Genomic DNA, 23,193 nt, shown 5'->3' with positions numbered 1-23,193 from the left:
GCAAAATAAAAAAATAATAGAAGCTTGGGCAAATATGATCTTAGGTACAAAAAACGTACAAATATTCTCTTAGCTTGCTGTTTTCAACCAAAACTTATCAATAATAAATACAACCAAAATTATATATTTATCAGAGTATTGAATTAAAGTGGAGTTCCACTCACCCTGTCAAAAAATAAAAGTCAGCAGTTACAAAAACTGTAGCTGCTGACTTTTAAAAAACAACCACTTACCTGTCCCTCCATCCCGTGTTGTGTTCCCCGCAGTCCGTTTCACCGGCCGTCCTGGATTCCAGGAGGCCGGCATCTTCAGTGTGGGCACCCGGCTGTGACTGCTTGTGGCTTCACAACTGGGAACCCACTGCGCATGCGCCTAGGCGATTGGACTGGAAGTGGGAACGGGTACCTGTCAAATTCGGGTACCCGCTTCCCCCCCCCCCCAAAGGTGCCAATCCTTAATGGGGAGCGGGGAATCAGTCCTTAAAGCGGAACTTCGCCTTTTGGGTGGAGCTCCGCTTTAAGGAGTTTCACTTTAAACTTATGTGATATTATGTCTGGCTTCAACTTACTCATCTGGGCTACTCACCTAGAGCACCTTTCTTTCAGACAGACTTACAGCTGGCCCTTGTCAGAAGTAGGGGTTGTGAGATGGGGAAACAGCTCTCATTGTTTGAACACTGTTTGTGTGGAAGTAAATTAATGTTTTGACTGACATTCTGTGGTTTAGCCACAAGATGTCACGAAGAGGTGGGGTTTTGCACACAGAGTTGGAGAGAACAGGAAGGAGAGGGAGAAGCCATGTTTTGGAGCATGGTGAATAAGGGGCTGTGTGAGTTGAGAATCTGATGACATCCAGGTGTGAAAGCGTCTCTCAGTAACCAGAGATTGCTGCCAGGAATGCTGAAGAGATTGCTGCCAGGAAGCTGACGAGATTGCTGCCAGGAAGGCTGATGAGAGCAGAGGAACTAAGCAACATATACGGCAAGACCGCATGCTTTTTGGAGAGACATTTGTTCTGTTCAGAGTCACCAGCGGATGCAAAGTAGACCCGGGTCGGTAAGATCGTGCACGCACCTCATTTCAGTGTTGGCGCCTTGAGACTGAGTCCAGGCCTATAGTTAGTTAGTTAGGGTCTCTGTTTGTGTCAGGCCACAAGTGTTGTTACTGATTATTGGAAGGACTCCACAACTTAAAGTGACATTTCACATTGGAGAGCTGATAAAATCCTACAAACTCAAGCCAGACTGGCGGTTTGCTCAGAAGGAATACTCAGGCATGTGCTACAGGACCAGTTATGGGAGGGGGAATACTGTAGATTTGTGTAAGATTGTAAGCTGTTGTGCTGCACCGCAGGCTAGCCCATACCGTACACCCATACACTGATTCCTGCTCTTTTAGGGTAATAACAGGTAAGGTGTGGCAGCTTATTTGTGCCCGCCAGTAGGTAAATTACTTCACTTTCTACCTTCATGCATCAGAAGGCGCCGTGCTGTGCAGCACAAGGGTCTCAGCCTTTGGGCTGGGTGTATGTAAATTTATTGTATGTTTCCAGCATTTGTGATTGTGCTTATTTGCCACATCTAAGTAAAATTCTGTTGTGGGAAAAGCTGGTGTTGGGGTTGCTTTCCTCGTTCGTGACTTCACTGTATCCTGGGGAGCCCACCCCGGTACACGGCTTACAGGGTGACAAATACATCCTCCACCCTCTGTTTACTTTGCCTCCCCTGCAGTAAAGAGAGCCCTTGCTGATTATGTCAGCTGTCTGTGGCATGGCTGCCTGTCATTGCTTTATGATGGCAAGGGATGAGCTGAACTATCTGGCATTTGATTTGAATGTTGTTAGGCAAACTTTAGGAAATTTCAGATGCCAAATCCAATTCTTATAAAAATCAATGTGGGCCACACACCTACTTTGTATCTGTTATATGTATGTTCCCATTCATGTAGCATAACTTAAAAATAGAAAAATTGCAGCTCACCTTTTTAGAAGCTCTATTATTGACTGTCCAGCAAAGAAAATTGCTGGGTAGATTTCTTTGTTTATGAGAGAACTGGACAGGTGTGTTTGCCATAATTAACACTGTCTATACTGTGCCTGCAGATTTTCATTATGATATAATGTAAATAGATTTGAACATTGTCTCTCCTAACACAATGTAAAGGCTGGGGTTCTTGCATTGTATGTTAATGAGGACAGACTTGGCACAGCATTTTTCAAAAACCCTTGCAGTCAGCCATGACACTTCTTCTTAAAAAACATTTAAAAGGTAGGAAATAGTGATGGGATAAACACCCCCCTGTTCGGTTCGCGGTCGAACATTCGAACCTAACGAAATTTCAACCGCGAACTTCGAACAGGGACAATTTACTGAGTGGTATCTTACCACATCTGAGTATACGGTAAGATACCGCTCAGTTACTAAAATACAGCATGAGTTTTATTATTAAGTCAAGCAGTATTTTAGTAGAGAAACATTCATTCATTTTTCAGCTGTCAGCGAGGTTCCCTGCTGACAGCTGAATGTCAAAAGATTTGTCAACGTTGCCCAACAATAAAAAAAAAATAAAATGGCATGGGGTCCCCCCCTCCCATCTATACCAAGCCTTTTGGGTCTGGTATGGATTTTAAAGGGAACGCCCACACCATTTTTTTTTAATTTTGGCATGGGGGGGTCTCCCCCAAAGTCCATACCAGACCCTTATATGAGCATGCAACCTGGTAGGTCAGAAAAGGGAGGGCGAGTGAGCACCCCCCCTCCTGAACCATACCATTCCAGGCCACATGACCTCAACATGGGGGGGTGCTTTGGGGTAGGGGAGGCTCTCCTCCCAAAGCACCTTTTCAGGCTCCTTGGGGGCAAGGGCCTATTCCCCACAACCCTGGCTGGTGATTGTGAGGATCTGCAGATGGGGGGCTTATTGGAATCTGGAGGAAGCCCCCTTTAACAAGGAGGCCCCCAGATCCCAGCCCCCCCCATGTGAATGAGTATGCGGTACATGGTACCACTACCCATTCACAAGACAAAAGTGACAGGAGACAGTCTTTGACAAGTCCTTTATTAAAAATAAAAATAATGCCGCCGCAAAGAAGATCCAATGTCAATCACGATGCCCGCCGCCATTCCAAAAAAAGGAAAAAAAATCCACTCTGCCTTTGATGCTGGCTCCCGCCATCTGACAGCTGCGCCGCAATCACAGTTCTTATATAGGGTGATGATGTCACAAGGGGGTGGGATCACCCCCACCCCTTGTGATATCATCATGCCCTGTGATTGCCCTGTGGTCAGGTGCAATGCTTTTCCAATCACAATGCACTGTCAGGGCGCAGTGCATTGTGGGGCACGGTGGGTGTCCCACAATGCACTTCAACTCAAACATGCAGCCCATCATTAGTAGGAAATCTTAGGCATGCTCTGTAGATGGGAACACGTTACAAACATATAGTGGGGTTTTCATAAATTTGAGTGCAAAAGTGGAAATAGGCTTTAAAAGGTAAGTTGTTTTCCGTTTAGTGACATTGCTTACCTTTAATGTATGTGCCAGATTGTGCAGGGAGCTAGACCCTGTAGAAATCTTCTTTGAAAGTAATGTTGAGGCAGCTGCTCCTCCCTTTGAGGACCAAGGGACTTATTTGTCCCATGTTTTTAATTGCCTGTATCATCTGATTAAGAACTTAAAATACTTTTTTTTTTTTTGGTTTGAGTCAAAATATTAGTTCTTATCAACAAATGGATCTAGCTTTTTGCCAATTATTTCATGAAATGGCTTAGTTACAGCAACTGAAGTGTACGAACTGTAAAACAAAAAATTGATTCTTTTGGCATTCCGTAATCTTATGGTCCTCAAAGGGATAAGGGAAATTGAAAGTATTTGCTGCAAGTTAAAATATGTCTCCTTATTTGTGAACTATTGTAGTGCTCCTTCAATCGAAAAAAAATATTTGTGGCTATTGTAACTCCAAGATAGTGTACTCTAACTGTAAATTCTTCATTAAAACCTGCCTGGTCTCTTCTCCTTAACCTCCCTAGCAGTCTAATTATGTCAGTATTTCTGTGCTCAAAGCGGTACATTGTTTTCAATGGAAATATGTGCAAAATGTGCTTGCGAGCTACAATGGTGAATAAAAAAGTGCCTCAATAATTCATCAATAAAATTAAATTGACACACACGTGGTTCACTGACACCAACACTTACTCATATACTAGTGCATATAACTGATTTAAAATAATAAATATGTGCCGCGCTTCACTCTATCAATAAACATAATAAACCTAATAATTGAAAAATAATCTATGACTCATGTGTCCAAAAATCAATCTGATAGTTGTAATGTTAAATTAACATATGTATCATTAGTATCAAGTGAAAATTAATTATAGTGAAAAATAATCAAAAAATGTCCACAATACACAAAAAAAATATAAATTATTATTAGTGAAAAAAATTAATCCAAAAAATCAATCCAAAAAAGTGTCCGCTAATTGATAAAACGTCTGGAAACAGCAACTTCAAACATGAATCGGATATAATGTTCTTATGTGCTCACTTTTAGCCTAACACAAAATTAGGCTAACACAGCTTTTGGTCCTTTGTTGGATTGATGAGATCTTTTCCAATGGTGGATATCCTTCCAGGATTTAATCAAGAGTAGGTTGTAGTATTTCTATTATTCCACCTGGGGTTCGCACATCACTGAGCAAAGTCGCAAAATCGTTTTCAGTGTCTGATGACAAATTTCCCCACGAATCATTATCACTCAATTCTGCAAGGGGTTCTAATTTACTATCGCTGTTCTCTAGCTGGGCTAAAACCGCTTTTGACCTAAAGGGATGCTTTTTGGACGTCATGGACGTTTCTCAGTTTCCATGCAGAAAGAACAGTAAAAATGCAGGCAGGGCACAAGACAAAGCACTCGGGACAAAATGTATGTGAAATGGTTTGATACAGTAATGTTATACTATCAGATTTTAGTGTATTGAGTGAATGTCATATTTTTAAATTTTTTAATTTCCCGCCGGTTCCGTCCCCTATACGTCCCGAAGGCGGATGCCGGCATCGGCCGGAGGACATGGCCGGGGACACTGCAGGGGGGACATCGTGGGAGCGCAGGACAAGGTAAGTGCTGGAGGGATCCCAGTGCAATGCTGCAGGGTAATCCCGAGTGTTGCTCGGGGTTACTGCTTCTGGTACTGAAAGTTAACCCCGAACTACACTCGGGAATACTGCCAGGTTGGTTAATGAAGATGGCAGACAACAGTGTTAGTGCGTGTGGTGATGAAGTTTCTTGTGAACGAAGGTGTAATACCTGAGGATATCTACAGAATAGTATAGTAATGAGAGGCTCAGCTGCAGTAAGACATTTGAATGGTGTAAACATTTCAAAGATGGCCGCATGTCCGTCAGTGGCAATCCTGGCCTTGGTGGTTACCATCCTACAGTAGTCATTCGTATGAACATTCAGCGTGTGGAATCTTTTTGTGGGCGCGGTGAAAAAAATCATTCACAAATGTCCTAGGATGGTTCAGGTGTACTGACAAATATTTCTATGCCAAAGCTTTCCAGGCATTAGTTAAAGACTGGGATAAGTGTATAAATGTAGCAGGGGAGTCAAAAAAATATATACAGTTTCAACTCTTTGAAATGTGTTTTTTTATTATCTAAACTCAAAAGCCCTGGTTTGAGTTGAATGCCCCTTGTACATTTAGATGTAGATTTTTTGATGAAAAGTTGCATGCTGTGATTCTTTCAAATGTGCCCCACTCCAAATTCTCTTACTCCAAATGCATTATTATTGATGTGGATCTGCATTTCTGGATGACTTGACTGATACTGGATGTACACTGTAGAACTTTTTTGGGGATTTTATAAAGAACAAATCCAAAACTGTGTAACTGTATTTATTTAGTATTCACTTTTACCGTGTACCTCTTACCCATTCACACGGGGAGAAGTTTCTGGCTGCTCCCTTATTATTAAAGGGCTTCTTCTTGGCCCCCCATTCTGAAAGATTCGATAAGGGTCTAATATAGATTTTTTGGGGATCCCAAGTTTTTTCTTTTTTGTTTAAATTTTTTGCATGCATTCCCACTTAAAATTTACATCAGATCAGAAGGATCTGGTATGGGATGTGGAGTTCCCCTTGACATTCCCTGGCATCCATAAAAGTGGTGTATTCCTCCCACTGACACCAATGATGGTGCCCCATCATTAGTGTCAGTGTGTAAGGAATAGTGCCCCATCATTAGTGTCAGTGTGTGAGGAATAGTGCCCCATCATTAGTGTCAGTGTGTGAGGAATAGTGCCCCATCATTAGTGTCAGTGTGTGAGGAATAGTGCCCCATCATTAGTGTCAGTGTGTGAGGAATAGTGCCCCATCATTAGTTTCAGTGGGAGGAATAGTGCTCCATCATTGGTGTCAGTGGGAAGAATCATGCACCATCATTGGTGTTAGTGGGAGGAATAGTGCCCCATCATTGGTGTCAGTGGGAGGAATAGTGCCCCATCATTAGTGTCAGTGGGAGGAATAGTGCTCCATCATTAGTGTCAGTGGGAAGAATCATGCCCCATCATTGGTGTTAGTGGGAGGAATTGTGCCCCATCATTGGTGTCAGTGGGAGGAATTGTGCCCCATCATTGGTATCAGGGGGAGGAATAGTGCCCCATCATTGGTGTCACTGGGAGGAATAGTGCCTCATCATTAGTGTCAGTGGGAGGAATAGTGCCCCATCATTGGTGTCAGTGGGAGGAATAGTGGCCCATCATTGGTGTCAGTGGTAGGAATAGTGCCCCATCATTGATGTCAGTGAGATGAATAGTGCCCTATCTTTGGTGTCAGTGGGAGGAATTGCCCCATCATTGGTATCAGTGGGAGGAATTTTGCCTCATCATTGGTGTCGGGGAGGAATAGTGCCCCATCTTAAGTGTCAGTGGGAGGAGTAGTGCCCCACCATTAGTATCAGTGGGAGGAATAGTGCCCCATCTTTGGTGTCAGGGGGAGGAATAGTGCCCCATCATTGGTGTCAGTGGGAGGAATGGTGCCCCATCATTGGTGTCAGTGGGAGGAATCCTGCCCCATCATTGGTTTCAGGGGGAGGGATAGTGCCCCATCATTGGTATCAGTGGGAGGAATCGTGCCCCATCATTGGTGTCAGGGGGAGGAATAGTGCCCCACCATTAGTATCAGTAGGAGGAATAGTGCCCCATCATTGGTGTCGGGGGAGGAATAGTGCCCCATCATTGGTATCAGTGGGAGGAAGTGCCCCATCATTAGTGTCAGTGGGAGGAATAGTGCCCCATCATTGGTGTCAGTGGGAGGAATAGTGCCCCATCTTTGGTGTCAGTGGGAGGAATAGTGCCTCATCATTGGTGTCAGTAGGAGGAATAGTGCCCCATCATTGGTGTCAGGGGGAGGAATAGTGCCCCATCATTGGTATCAGTGGGAGGAAGTGCCCCATCATTAGTGTCAGTGTGAGGAATAGTGCCCCATCATTGGTGTCAGTGTGTGAGGAATAGTGCCCCATCATTAGTGTCAGTGGGAGGAATAGTGCTCCATCATTAGTGTCAGTGGGAAGAATCATGCCCCATCATTGGTGTCAGTGGGAGAAATAGTGGCCCATCATTGGTGTCAGTGGTAGGAATAGTGCCCCATCATTGGTGTCAGTGAGATGAATAGTGCCCTATCTTTGGTGTCAGTGGGAGGAATTGCCCCATCATTGGTATCAGTGGGAGGAATTTTGCCTCATCATTGGTGTCAGGGGGAGGAATAGTGCCCCATCTTCAGTGTCAGTGGGAGGAGTAGTGCCCCACCATTAGTATCAGTGGGGGGAATAGTGCCCCATCTTTGGTGTCAGGGGGAGGAATAGTGCCCCATCATTGGTGTCAGTGGGAGGAATAGTGCCCCATCTTTGGTGTCAGTGGGAGGAATAGTGCCCCATCATTGGTGTCAGTGGGAGGAATAGTGTCCCATCATTGGTGTCAGTGGGAGGAATCCTGCCCCATCATTGGTTTCAGGGGGAGGGATAGTGCCCCATCATTGGTATCAGTAGGAGGAATAGTGCCCCATCATTGGTGTCGGGGGAGGAATAGTGCCCCATCATTGGTATCAGTGGGAGGAAGTGCCCCATCATTAGTGTCAGTGGGAGGAATAGTGCCCCATCATTGGTGTCAGTGGGAGGAATAGTGCCCCATCTTTGGTGTCAGTGGGAGGAATAGTGCCTCATCATTGGTGTCAGTAGGAGGAATAGTGCCCCATCATTGGTGTCAGGGGGAGGAATAGTGCCCCATCATTGGTATCAGTGGGAGGAAGTGCCCCATCATTAGTGTCAGTGTGTGAGGAATAGTGCCCCATCATTAGTGCAAGTGTGTGAGGAATAGTGCCCCATCATTAGTGTCAGTGAGAGGAATAGTGCTCCATCATTAGTGTCAGTGGGAAGAATCATGCCCCATCATTGGTGTTAGTGGGAGGAATAGTGCCCCATCATTGGTGTCAGTGGGAGGAATAGTGCCCCATCATTAGTGTCAGTGGGAGGAATAGTGCTCCATCATTAGTGTCAGTGGGAAGAATCATGCCCCATCATTGGTGTTAGTGGGAGGAATTGTGCCCCATCATTGGTGTCAGTGGGAGGAATTGTGCCCCATCATTGGTATCAGGGGGAGGAATAGTGCCCCATCATTGGTGTCAGTGGGAGGAATAGTGCCTCATCATTAGTGTCAGTGGGAGGAATAGTGCCCCATCATTGGTGTCAGTGGGAGGAATAGTGGCCCATCATTGGTGTCAGTGGTAGGAATAGTGCCCCATCATTGGTGTCAGTGAGATGAATAGTGCCCTATCTTTGGTGTCAGTGGGAGGAATTGCCCCATCATTGGTATCAGTGGGAGGAATTTTGCCTCATCATTGGTGTCAGGGGGAGGAATAGTGCCCCATCTTCAGTGTCAGTGGGAGGAGTAGTGCCCCACCATTAGTATCAGTGGGAGGAATAGTGCCCCATCTTTGGTGTCAGGGGGAGGAATAGTGCCCCATCATTGGTGTCAGTGGGAGGAATAGTGCCCCATCTTTGGTGTCAGTGGGAGGAATAGTGCCCCATCATTGGTGTCAGTGGGAGGAATTGTGCCCCATCATTGGTGTCAGTGGGAGGAATCCTGCCCCATCATTGGTTTCAGGGGGAGGGATAGTGCCCCATCATTGGTATCAGTGGGAGGAATCGTGCCCCATCATTGGTGTCAGGGGGAGGAATAGTGCCCCACCATTGGTATCAGTAGGAGGAATAGTGCCCCATCATTGGTGTCAGTGGGAGGAATAGTGCCTCATCATTGGTGTCAGTGGGAGGAATCGTGCCCCATCATTGGTGTCAGGGGGAGGAATAGTGCCCCACCATTGGTATCAGTAGGAGGAATAGTGCCCCATCATTGGTGTCGGGGGAGGAATAGTGCCCCATATGGGAGGAATAGTGCAAGTGTGTGAGGAATAGTGCCCCATCATTAGTGTCAGTGAGAGGAATAGTGCCCCATCATTGGTGTCAGTGGGAGGAATAGTGCCCCATCTTTGGTGTCAGTGGGAGGAATAGTGCCTCATCATTGGTGTCAGTAGGAGGAATAGTGCCCCATCATTGGTGTCAGGGGGAGGAATAGTGCCCCATCATTGGTATCAGTGGGAGGAAGTGCCCCATCATTAGTGTCAGTGTGAGGAATAGTGCCCCATCATTGGTGTCAGTGGGAGGAATAGTGTCCCATCATTGTTGTCAGTGGGAGGAATCCTGCCCCATCATTGGTTTCAGGGGGAGGGATAGTGCCCCATCATTGGTATCAGTAGGAGGAATAGTGCCCCATCATTGGTGTCGGGGGAGGAATAGTGCCCCATCATTGGTATCAGTGGGAGGAAGTGCCCCATCATTAGTGTCAGTGGGAGGAATAGTGCCCTATCATTGGTGTCAGTGGGAGGAATAGTGCCTCATCATTGGTGTCAGTAGGAGGAATAGTGCCCCATCATTGGTGTCAGGGGGAGGAATAGTGCCCCATCATTGGTATCAGTGGGAGGAAGTGCCCCATCATTAGTGTCAGTGTGTGAGGAATAGTGCCCCATCATTAGTGCAAGTGTGTGAGGAATAGTGCCCCATCATTAGTGTCAGTGAGAGGAATAGTGCTCCATCATTAGTGTCAGTGGGAAGAATCATGCCCCATCATTGGTGTTAGTGGGAGGAATAGTGCCCCATCATTGGTGTCAGTGGGAGGAATAGTGCCCCATCATTAGTGTCAGTGGGAGGAATAGTGCTCCATCGTTAGTGTCAGTGGAAAGAATCATGCCCCATCATTGGTGTTAGTGGGAGGAATTGTGCCCCATCATTGGTGTCAGTGGGAGGAATTGTGCCCCATCATTGGTATCAGGGGGAGGAATAGTGCCCCATCATTGGTGTCAGTGACACTAATGAGAGGGCACTATTCCTCTCACGCTGACACTAATGATGGGGCACTATTACTTACACTGACACCAATTATACTTACATCGCTGTGCTAACCCCTGCTCCAGCTCGGGCTCCCTCCTTCAGGCACAGACACTTACCCAACAGCTGTCTTGCTTCTCCAGCCTCTTCACCGGCTCCAGCTGCTCCCTCACTCGATCTTCAATCTTCACGCTGCCGCTCAGCTCCTCCTCTCAAAGCTCCACCTCCTCGCCTGTGATTGGCCACCTGTGCGCCTTTTCTGAGCTACAGATCTGGCGGACAATCACCAGTGAGGAGGTGGAGTTTGCAGAGGGAGGGACAGACTGCCATAGGCTGCCCAGTGATCCCAGAGGTGTGGCCAGATCCAAGGGGTGGCTTGTCATCCCACCCACATCGCAATCAAGATCCAGGAAGATGAGGACACCGGACGGACACCCTCAGCACCCCTCCTCCAGCAGCGCCGTGTGGACTGGATTGACATGGGACATGGAGTCGCGGACACAGGTAAGACACAGCATCCCCTGTCCCTTTAGGCTCCCATTGACTTCAGCGGAGTTCAGATTTGGCACCCTTACTTTGGTCATGCTCTGAAAACCAAACCCAGGTACATTTGGCTCATTCCTACCTCTGACTCAATACAATGTCATTTTTAGTTCATGCTAAAAACTGAATCAAACCCAGAAACATTCATCTCACTCCTATCTCTAACTCAATACAATGTAATTTTTATTTCACAATAAAAACTCTTTTCGCTCTTTCATTGCAAACCAGTAAAACCACTTACATGATGAGCAGTGTGCCTGTGCATGATCTCTGGCCTTGTGTCTGACATAGGACAATGTAATCTTTATTTCTACCTTACTGCCTTGTCTCTTCCTTAGCAACCTAGTAAAACTGCTTACAAGATGTGCAACGTGTCTGCAACATTTCCTGCTGTTGCCTCTGACATGATACACTATCATTTTTATTTCTTAGTGAAATCTGCTCTGTCTTTCTTTCTTCACTATGGCCTAGTGAAACCATTTACATGCAGTGTGTCTTTGCAAAATAACTATCTATATAATGTGAAACCAGTCTGTACAATATTTCTTGCTGCATTTAATATTTATTTCTTGGTAAAAATGACTCATTTCTCTCTCTCTCTCTCTCTCTCTTACATTGCTGCCCAGTCAAGCTGCTGAAATACTCCTCAGCCACTGTGTGATGTGTTTTGGCATCCTCTCTGAAATATGACACTGTAATTTTTTATTTCATCGTACCTGCTCGTTCATCTCTGGAAAGCTATGTTATGAAAACATGTTTTGAAACTGTTTGGAAATTGTTACAAACTTGAGGACTTTGGATTTTTATTTCTGTTGATGTTACCATTCCGTAAGCTTTTAGATCTGTTACATTTACTTGTGGCCTATTAGTGCTAGATAAAAGAAAATGTGTCCCAGCAAAAACTGTCTAATAAAGAATTTTATTTTTCAAGTTAAAGTGGCGTTCCAGTCATTTTTGTGTTTATTAAAATTCAGCAGCTACAAAAACCGTAGCTGCTGACTTTTAATAAACACACACTCACCTGTCCCAGGGTCCAGCAAAGTGCTCATCCGCACCATCCCTTCTCTCCCTCTTCTCTCACCGGCATCGCAACTGTGGGCACTAGGTTGTGACAGCTTGCGGCTTCACAACCGGGCGTCCACTCCACATGCGCAAGGCAGCGCGCGCATCCTGATTGGTCTTGCAGTCTTGAGACCTGTGAAGTGTCCCAGAAGACTGCAGGAGGAAGGAGAGGGGCCGTATTTCTGGCTCACTTTGCTGCAGTGAACTGAGCCAGAAGTGGGAGCGGGTACCTGTTAAAACCAAGTGTCCGCTCCCCCCCAAAAAGTGTCAAATATGGCAGTGGAGGGGGGGAGGAGGCAAACAAGTGTAGCTTTCACTTTTGGGTGGAACTCCGCTTTAAAACAAATCAGGTTAGGGTGCTATTGCTGTATATAAGCCAAGGAATAATGTTTGAAAAAAATACACATGCAATGTATGTGATGCCAGAATTTGGTGTCACTGATGCTATTCAGGAGATTGATACTGTTTCTTAACACCACATACAGTTTTAGGGCATCTCCCAAGCATGTAATTTGAAGAATCTGTGTTTTCACATACCATGCTCAAAATAACATAAAAGGGAAAGGGCCTTCTCCCCGCTGAACGGTGTTTCTTAAAATAGTTCTTTACGTGTTGCAAATGTCATATTAAAGGTGTATAAAACGAAGAAAAAATGTTATGTAATTTCAGTTTGCCAATTCTTACATGTAGTTGCTGTATTCATTTTTTAGCCTTTTTTTTTTACTATATTCTCACCTGTTTATACAGTCAGTAAGTCTGTTCTTTTATACAGATTATTTAACACTCTTATGGGTGCTTACAATGGGCAGCCTATATTCCTCAATGTAAAACCTTTATCACAAAAGGAAAAAGAAAAATTGCTGCTTAAAAATATTTTAGTAGGAGTTCAGCTTTAATTCGTTAGTCATGTCAATCTAAATTTGCTGGTGCAGGCACTGCATTTAAAAATTGATCATTTGCAATATAATACATTTTAGTTTTGTGTTTAATACTGCATTAAAATTCAAATTTTTTAAATATTTGATGAGTTATAGCGATACTAAAGGTTTTGAATTAAAAAAAAAACAACATATATGTTATCCTTACCTGCTCTATGCAATGGTTTTGCCCAGAGCAGCCCCAATCCTCTTCTTGAAACCCCTGTTGGTACGCTTGGCTCCTCAAGGGGGGGGCTGGGTGTCTTCAGCAGGGCCATTCATAAGGGGATACCACCAGTCCTTCTGTATGGGGCTCAGGCCAGAAGGGGGGCCCAGGCAGCTGGGTGAGTCATATGTGGGCAGGAAGGGTAATCGGCAGGTCCAGGGGGGGCTCCGGTAAGTATTGGGGGGGGGGAGGACTGAGGGGGAAGCTGCACACAGAAGCTTTTTTACCTTCATGCATAAACTCCATGAAGATAAAAAATCCTTCAGCCTTTAGAACCACTTTAAATGAATGTCCTGTGAATTGAACTTAAGCACATTCACTCACCACTACGGGGAACAAGTATGGGTTACCAGGACAGTTTAAGCTGTAATCAACTTTTTTTGGTCAGTTGATGCACAATGCCAAACTGAAAATCTCGTTTCCTACTAAAAAGCAAATGTTGAAGGGCAGCCTTATTGCTGATGGATAAAGGCAGTAGGGATAAGCAAACCAAGCGAAGTCCGGTTTGCAGGAGGTATGGAAAACCCAGTAGGACGTTTAGCACCCTGAAACATATTGCCAAGCCCTATTGAAGTTTATGGAAGCAGAATCTTGTTGTTTTTTTGGCCTTTTTTGAAGACTAAATTACAAACTGTCTAAAATAGTGCAAATGTAGCTGGGCACTAATACAGAAGAACATGTATCAATGCCATATATTTTTTTACAAATTAATGTTCAGCAGGAAAGGGTCTTTTATTTGGTTTAAAGGATAAATTTAAAAATACACAAAGCCTTTAACCGCTTTCCGACCGCCCTGTAGCAGAAATACTGCTACAGGGTGGCATGGGTGCACAAAATCACATATATATACGTGCTTTTACATTCCTGGGTAGGGGGCGTGCGAGTGCCACATGCACGCCCTACCCATGCTGCCATTTGCGTCCACGGCTGTCAATCACTAGGTTCCTGCCGGTGATTACTCACCAGCGCCTGGTGATTTCCGAGGATCTCCGATGGGGAGAACTGTTTTGTGTACTAACAGTTCTCCTCCCTGTCAGCTTGGGCAGACTGCTTTGGATGGCTGTGCACAGCTTAGTCATCCAAAGCAGTGCGATTTCAGTGAAGCACACTGACACCACCCCCTAGTAAAACACTCCCAGCACACAGTTAACCCTTTGATCGCCCCTCATGTTAACCCCTTCCTGCCCAGTGCCATTAGTACAGTGTCAGTGCTTTTTTAGCGTTGATCACTGTATTGGTGTCACTGGGGATGTCAGTGACACCAAGTCAGTTTCCCCCAGTGTCAGAATGTCCACTTCAGTCCTGCAGTCCTGCTATAAGTTGCTGATCGCCGCCAATACTAGTAAAAATAAATTTTAAAAAATCCCACTATATATATATACACCGCCATTAGTAAATGCTATAACTTTCACATAAACCAATTAATTTACATGTATTGGGATTTTTTTTAGCAAAGACGTGTAGCAGAATACATTTTGGCATAAATTTATGATGAAAGTTGATTTTTTTTTTACTGGACATGTTTAATAGCAAAAAGTTAAAAATATAGTTTTTTTTCTCAAATTGTCTTTTTTTTTTATAGCGCAAAAAATAAAAAATGCACAGACAATTAAATACCTCAGAAAGAAAGCTCAGTTTGTGGGGAAAAAAGGCCATACATTTCATTTGGGTGCAGTGTTGCATGACCGCGCAATTGTCAGTTAAAGTAGCGCAGTGCCATAACACAAAAAATGGCCTGGTCAGGAAGGGGGTTAAATCCTCTGGAGGACAAGTGGTTAAATTACATAAGGATGCCCTAAAAGCTGCACATGAAGTTTTGGAAAAGTACAAGATAAAGTATAACTAAAGGGAAAACTTTTTTTTTTTTTTAGTTTTGGACAGAGTAGAGAGGGATTAGAACCCCTGTCAGGTTTTTATTGCTGTCCGTGCCCCCGTTAAGGAGATTCACCCTCTCAATTTATTCTGTTTACCATTATGGGCAGCACAGTGGCTTAGTGGTTAGCACTTCCGTCTGGCAGTACTAGGGTCGTTGGTTCGAATCCCAGTCACGGCACCACCTGCCTGGAGTTTGCATGTTCTCCCTGTGCCTGCGTGGGTTTCCTCCGGGTACTCCGGTTTCCTCCCACACTCCAAAGACATGCTGGTAGGTGAATTGGCTCCTGTCTAAATTGGCCCTAGTATGTGTATGTATGAATGTAAGTTAGGGACCTTAGATTGTACACCCCTTGAGGGTTAGGGACTGATGTGAATGTACAATATATATGTAAAGCGCTGCGTAAATTGATGGCGCTATATAAGTACCTGAAATAAATAAATAAAAATTATCATTGATAGTAAAAGAAAATCCCTGATTTTGAGTTGTTCCCAGAAAAGTAATAGAGGCGAAACCTTCCAATGGGCTCACTAGTTCTGGTGATTTAGGGGTCCCAAGGAATTCCCTTATTATGCAAAGATTTCCTCTCACTTCCTGTTTGGCTATGGGACAAGAATTGAAGGGAAAGCTCCTCAATGGGAAAAAAATCTGACAGGGATTATAACCAAAATGGAGAAAAAAGATTGCCTATAGTTTTGCTCTAAAGCTTTAAAACTGGCAGTAAAAGAGAAAAAAAATTGATTGAATTCCTGATGGCTTCTGTTTATAAACAAACTGGTCAGGGATTCTGGGTGCACACAATAGGACATAAAGGGAACTCTGATTTTCATGTCTAGGCATAGGAAGAAAATTTGGAATACAAGAGAAAAGAGAACTTAGCAGAACTGAAGAATAGAAAGACCCAGAGAGATAACCAGTAACACACACAAGAGGAAACTGGCTCTAGGGAAACAGAGGTGGACACCAGAAAAATGCAACAGCAAGAACCGGCCATGCCATGTAACCGTCGATTGCCTCCCAGATGGCCAATTGCTCATTGGAAATCACTGTTCTCCTAACTGCATGTACACATTGCAGGCAAGACCCCCACATGACAACTTAGACACTTATTTAGGGCTGCTTCACACCAGAACATGGTGCTGGAAAGGCATGTTCCATGTGCATTTCCCACATCGCGTTCAGACACACTGCCTTTGCAGGTGCCAATGCCATTATTAATGGCACCCCATATGCAGATGCGTTTATCTGCACCAGATCGCATAGTATCTCAGTACCATACAATTTAGTGAGGTACATGCACTACTTCTTGTGCAATCCAGTACGTCTTTAGTCCATTCAAACGAATGGGCTGCAAAATCGCACCACAATGAATTGCAAAGGAATTGCACAGAAACACAGACCATGTTCTTGTGCGAGTCAGGGCCTAGGGCCTGGTTCACACCAATGCATGTTGCAATCTGCTGCAGAAAAACATAGCGGTTAAAAAAAGGAATGGATGTGAATGTGTTCTATAGGAAACCATGTTAAATGGACTGTAGTGAGTTTCTGCAAAATGCAAAAAGCACTGAAAAATGCACAGGTGTGAACCAGGCCTTAGTGTAACTAGCAGCTGTATTTTTGTTTTTGCCAGCTAGGATGAAACAGTAAAAAATGAATATTTCCTGGCATGGAGATTGCAAATTCCTGAGTACAAGATGTATGGAACTGGGAAGATGCACTTCTTAGAGTACACAGACGTGAATGATCTGCTAAAATAAGTAGGCCCATCACAAACAGCATTTCTAATTAGTGTAATAATATAATATATATAATACTACTGTATTATAATATAATAATAGCTAATAGCATGTGCTCAAAACCTTAACACAGATAGTTCTGGAACTTACAAATTGACAGCAGTGGTAACATAAATTTCTTTGCAGCTGCCAGGGGCGGACTGACAACTCATGGGGCCCCCAGGCAATAGGGGATCTTGGGGCCCCTGTGTCCTTGCCCACACTCAAAAAAGCCTATAAAAGGTACCAGGGGCATTTCATGTGGCCCCCTACTGACCCCGGGCCCTCGAGCAGTGCCCGAGTGCTCGAATGGTCAGTCCGCCCCTGTGCTGTACCATTAAATTGCAAAAATGCTATTATTGATAATAAGGTCAATCCTATTTTTCTCTACTTGGCCAAAACTCAGGCACTGTTTGAGTGTTTGGTGTATGATCAGCAGGAATTTGTTTGGATCAATGTGTTATTCACCAAATTCACCATCTTTGGCCACCTTCAAAAGACTGAACCCAAATATGAGACAAACCAAGGACAATATTCAACCTTGACAAGTTTAGGAAGTTGGTTCTACTGCTGGATCAAGAATAATGATTTGCAAAGACCTCTTAGTGGGATTAGTCAAAGGATAGACAGATGTGTTTGTGTAGATGATAGAAAGTTGTGCCGAGGTAGTTGGCTAATCCTCAACCCTCATCACCTTAGTTAGGATTTTTTTTGTGCAATCCTATTTTCTTAACATCTATATCTAATCCAATTTGTTCATTAATATCAAGGCTCCCCAAAACAAGACACACTCTACGCCTATAAAACAGAAAGCCCAGGTACCTAACTTGAGCTTCAGTATATATAGGGATGATTTTGTTTTGAATGAAGTTTGCCATTAATATAGACAGACCACTAGGCGGCAATCATGCTCCTTGCAAAATGTGCTTTGACAAGAATATAAGTGAGAGAGTCCTATGAATGTGTCAACTTACTGGAAATGACTAGGGCAGGTGCTCTAGTTAACATTCATTAACATTTCATTTAGCTTGACTGTATTGTGCGCTATATAATAAGCATGATTCCAGCGACTGCAGTATCACACTGACCTGTACGCACACTAATCTGAACACTGCCTGATTCTTTTCTTTCTCTTACCAAATGATTTTTAATATAAAGAGCTAAGAGGTGGTTCTTTAATTTTTAAATGCATTATACCTCATCATGCAAAGGCTGTCCAGATTCTCCCTATTATTTGCTGAGTTCATGAAATGGTTATTAAAAAATGGATTTTTCATGAACCTTCTTTAATAGCCAGTATTGTATAAGTGTTAATTTGGTACAATTATCTATGCCTTTGCAAGGGGAGTCTTCTGTGTGTGTGCACTCTGGGACTTTACCGCGGCAGCAAATAAAATGCTTGTCAGACCAAATCATTCTTTAATTAATTGTGTCAGTATTGCCTTTTGCATTTTATCAAGTGTTCCATTCACACAAACATTTGACTTAAACTAGTTTGCCAAGTTCAGAGTTAAATAATCGGCTTAGATTTTTTTGTTAGAATTTCACTTTCCTTGTCATACTCTTGCCCCTGGTGACTATGATAAATTACCCTCTTGTCATAGGCACCCTCTTTATGTTAGCATTATGTATTTGGTATACTCCAAATCACCAATTCGGAAGCTTCCGGCAAAAAAAAAATCACAATTGACAGCAAGAATGCTTCAGCCTGAAGCCAGGACTATATGCCCCATAGTATATTAATGCACATATCTAATATGATCATTATTTAGTTAACTCCTGTATTGCTGGGGCAGAAACCTGTCTTTTTTTTACCCACAATTCAATTATGCAATCAGTTGCCTGTATAATCTTGAACAGAAAAAAATGGTTAATCAAGCATTTAAGATACAAATATGCCTTGAATTCGCCTTGCAAACTGAGTGAAAGTTATTCACTTGGACATTGAGATCTGGGCTCTAGTATTTTAAAGTGGTATAATTACTCTCCCCTCCCTTTTAAGCCCTTTAATGAATTTCTTGCCCATAAATCGAATAGGATTCTGGAAAACATCAAAGAAAATAGAATGAGGTCAGGCCCGCTCTGACAAAGAGTGGTGTATTCAGACAAAGTCACAGAGACACGCCACAACCTGACATGAAGCAAATGAGTATGACAGGTGTACCTGGCGTAATTAACTTTTATCCAATGAACTTTCTCATTATATAGAAGGCAATGTGAAGCAACTTCAGCATCCCATTAGAGAGCCCTCTTCTTTGTGCTCCACTCCCTTCAAGAAACATTGATTTGGTTAGATGACAGCATGAGGGAATACTAGATTTTGACTGAATCCAAAATGATTGCGTGCGTATGTGATTAACGAGCTCTTTTCCTCTGTAGTAAGAAGCTCCATGAATACGAGTGCCTTCTTTTGTTTGATCTGGTATGGACAGAGTCCTCTGCTCAGATGGGAGTTACTCAGCATCTTCACTTGAAGAAATACAGAATCCTATTATTTTATAGAAAATGTGCATTTTCCCAGCAGACGGAAGATAAATAATAATGTATAATTAATTACTAGTTTGATCCAAGCGGGAAGCTTATTTGTGCTTCTCATGGAAGACTTCTTGTGTTACACCATTAAGAAGTCTTTTCAAGATTGCATTAGGGGCCTGGAGTGAAAGTTTGCAAACCCATTATGTGATGGTAATAAGAGATTTGTTCAATTAGCGCTTCTTCCTCCCCAACACATTTGTGACACTTTTTCTCAATACATTGGATGTGCTCAGGGGGTTCCACCATATTCTCCTAGGACGTAACCCTGATGAAGAAACCTGCAGCCACTTTCATGAAGGGAATTGTGGCAGAGTTAAAGTAAAAAAAAAAGCATCAAATGTTATCATTTTACAATTTTTTTGCCAACAGTTCTTTGAGCTGCATTTATGAGTTTTCATTTTATGTATATTATATTTATTCTCAGTAGCATATGTTTGCTGCAATATACATACAGGCTCACAACACATGTATAAGGTCAAGAGGACATCACACCAAAAATATCTCAGGAATGAAAGTGTTATTGAAAAGAAATTAGATTCTGTTTTGATGTAGAATCGCAACTGTATGAAGGTGCCTGGTCTGAAAACTAGACTACAGATGGTCCCTTCCAACCCACAGACCTATAGACCATAAATGTCAATGTGGCTGCACTGTTTTTCTCCTGCAGCCAATAACTGGCACAGATAAACATCCCCTATCAACATTTGAAATTTTAAGCAGTAGTCTTTTTTTAACTGTAAATTTGCGGTGGCATATGCAAAATGCTGTTTCTCTACAGCGTTCGGTAGGATTGCCAGTTCAAACATATGCCCAAGTAAGTTTAGTTTGACTTATTAATTGCAGCTGAAGAGCTGTATATACAACTATCAGGTATTAGCAGGGAAATGGAATAGAAAACACATTTACTTTGAACCTATTTCCAATAGTGAGAAAATGAACCTGGCAAAAAAAAAAGAAAATTCTTCTCTAAAATGTCTCCCTTTTTCTCATTAACTAAACGTGAATTGTTCACCAACTGTGACAAGTGCTTTGGGGGATCCCATCCAGAGTTGGTGAGGAACCTAGATCATAACATTTGGATTTAGATTAGAAGGCAGAATTTTTTTCAATACTAATTCATATTTATAACCTCCCACTCTTTGAGCAGAGTGGAGCACCGGAGGCTATAACTGCTTGCCAGAGGATGGCTGGGAAGGAGCTGTTTTTATTACAGTATGCTAACTACATTTAGATATACACCCCAATGTTCACTGTGCTCATTACCAAAGGATTGCATGTAAATTTAACATGTCAGCACGTCAAACACACATGATTAAATCAGAGCAAAGATCCTCATTGTCTTTGCCAAGCAAACACATTGACACAGCAGCTTTAGACTTTGTCTCTTACTATAAAATCTCTTCACATATTCTTGAATTCCTGCTGGCCAGTTTTTTATAGCTTACATCTAGGAATCCATGTATTGCACTTCCTTATAAAATGCCTGTAAAAGAGGCAGCACTTACACTAAATGGATAGTAAAGCAAGATTTTATGCCAGTGGTACAAGTAAAGAAGAATGATGATCTTGTGCAGGAAATACTTACAGGACTAGAGTTCCCTTGAGATGCTCTCATATTTTCAGAATACACGGTCAACAAAAAAATCCAACTTTGAGACAGTAAAAAGTCACCAGCTACCTATTTCAAAATAGAAAGGAGCCCTGCCCTGCACAACTCTAAAGAAGTCTGTATAGTAAAGTGAGCCTTTTTTTAGGTAAATTCACTGTAAAGGAGCCATGCCCATTTTCTGATGTTTAGTTCTGAAGCTGAATATCAAAGTATATGAAACCTAATATGTAAACCAACTTCATTGATTCACAATCATTACGAGCTTTGAAGACACTGATCTTTGATCTGTGTGCCATATTCTTTTTCATTTTTGTATAGTTATTTTATGTATTTTTTTAAGTTGAATGTACTTGTCTTTTTAGGACACTGTATGCTTTCCATATTTTTGTAAGTGTGTATTTTTCTGTATTAAATAATGAATGAAAGCAAAATTTGCAGTTATAGGTAAGGCTACAATGATATGCCACTTTTAAGTGGAAGACAACATTTTACATATGTAAATTTATTAGAACTTTTGAAGACCTTGACAAAGAAGTCCTACATCTGGCCCCCCACAGTAGAAGTAACATAGCTAGCTCAGCTTGATATTAAGAAGTGAATATTTCTGAATTCCATATGGAGAAACTCCATTGAGCTTGGTGACATTAGAACTCAACACAAAACCGAATGAGATATGTGATGGCCTTCAGGGGAGGGCATAGATTATTTTCTCAAGAGTTTGAGGAATAAAAAACATAGTTTACACTGACATATCAGTCCCAGGTGAATTTAGTCATCCACTGTCTACCAGACTTTGATTTGATCCCACTTTTTTATTCTCTTCTTATCTTCCAGTAAACTTACATATTAAGAAGCTATTGTATATCAGCTTCCTTGAGAGCAACTGAGCAAAAAGGAGGATACAAAAGATGAAAATAGGTAACGTGATAATTTATTATTATAGTGTGGCCAGACATATTTTATTATAATATTTCTATGCGTAGGAATAATATATACATCTTTTGTGAACCTCATATCCTGCATTTCTATTATTTTATTATTGATTTCTATACTAACATAGTCTTCTGTTTGGTTTGCTGCATAATACAATGAATGAAAATATAGGTAATACAAATAATACAAAATCTACAGTGACATGTACATACTATATCAATACCAAACTACTGGAACAATAGCTCTGTCCATACATGCATACAGTCTACAGAGTTAAAATGGCAACAGCAAGGGGTAAGGTAATATTATTAATAAGTAGGTAGGAAAGTAGTGGCGACTCAGTAGCTGGAAACAATGAGGTTAATTTACTAAAAGCAAATAGAATGTTTACTTTGCAAGTGCATTTGCACTCTGCAAGGGAATTATCCCATGAGTTTAAAGTAGAACTATAGGCACATTTTTTTTTTCATTTTGGATAGCGCGAGGAAGGGTTATGACCACTGTCAATTTTTTCAGCATCTGTATCCTATTGTGGAGATATCCCTTCACTTTCTGTCCCATAGCAAAATAGGAAGTGAGAGAAGATCATTGGGGAACCCCAGGCCACCAGAACTAGTGTCCTCATTGGAAGATTTCCCCTCTATTACTTTTCTGGAGACAACTCAAACTTAGGGATTTTCTTTTACTTTCACTTTCATTTATAATGGTAAACAGGACAAATAGAGAGGGAGAATTTCCTGAATGGCAGCCACAGATTGCAATAAAAACTGACAAGCATTCTAATCCCTTTCCATTCTATCCAAAACTAAAAAAAATTTTCCTTTAGTTTTACTTTAATGAACAGTGCATTTGCCTTTAGTAAATCAACCCCAATATCTTACGTTAGGTTTTATGCTTGCCTAAAGAGGTCATTTTGAAACATTTAAAAGTTAAAGACTTAAAAGTGCCAAATGGTGTAATAAAATGAGAGATAAGAGGAGAAGTATGTGAGAAGTCCTTAAGATGAGATTGAAGTGAGTGGAGGAAAAGGGAAAGGTCAACTGTAGAAAATAGGAACATTTTAAGTAGTATTTAGGACATTTTTTAGGAAATGTAGGAAGAGGCCAGGTAGGACAAAACTTTGTATGTTAGCATCGAAAGTGTGAACTATTTAGTTGTCAAAGAGTAAAAGCTGACAGAGAGGAATAGCAATCAAGCAGAAGGAAGGAGGATGGATGAATTGACCAAAAAGAGTTCAGGATGAATCAGGGGGGTACCAGCCTGATTATTTAAAGGCCTCAAATTT

At 42.3% G+C, this 23,193-nt stretch overlaps 1 long non-coding RNA gene across 2 annotated transcripts in view; it reads right to left on the bottom strand.

Moving 5' to 3' along the window:
- The window catches only part of LOC149468550 (uncharacterized), a 42,650-nt gene that overhangs the window by 5,254 nt on the left and 14,203 nt on the right, over positions 1 to 23,193 (bottom strand). The gene's annotated exons all lie outside the window — the stretch shown is intronic.

This window comes from Staurois parvus, unplaced genomic scaffold, assembly GCF_062004578.1.
Source record: "Staurois parvus isolate SC_StPar_1 unplaced genomic scaffold, SC_StPar_1.0 ptg000086l, whole genome shotgun sequence".
NCBI lineage: Eukaryota > Metazoa > Chordata > Amphibia > Anura > Ranidae > Staurois > Staurois parvus.
The sequence above is the reverse complement of the archived record's forward strand: the minus strand, read 5'-3'. Positions and strand labels throughout refer to the sequence as shown.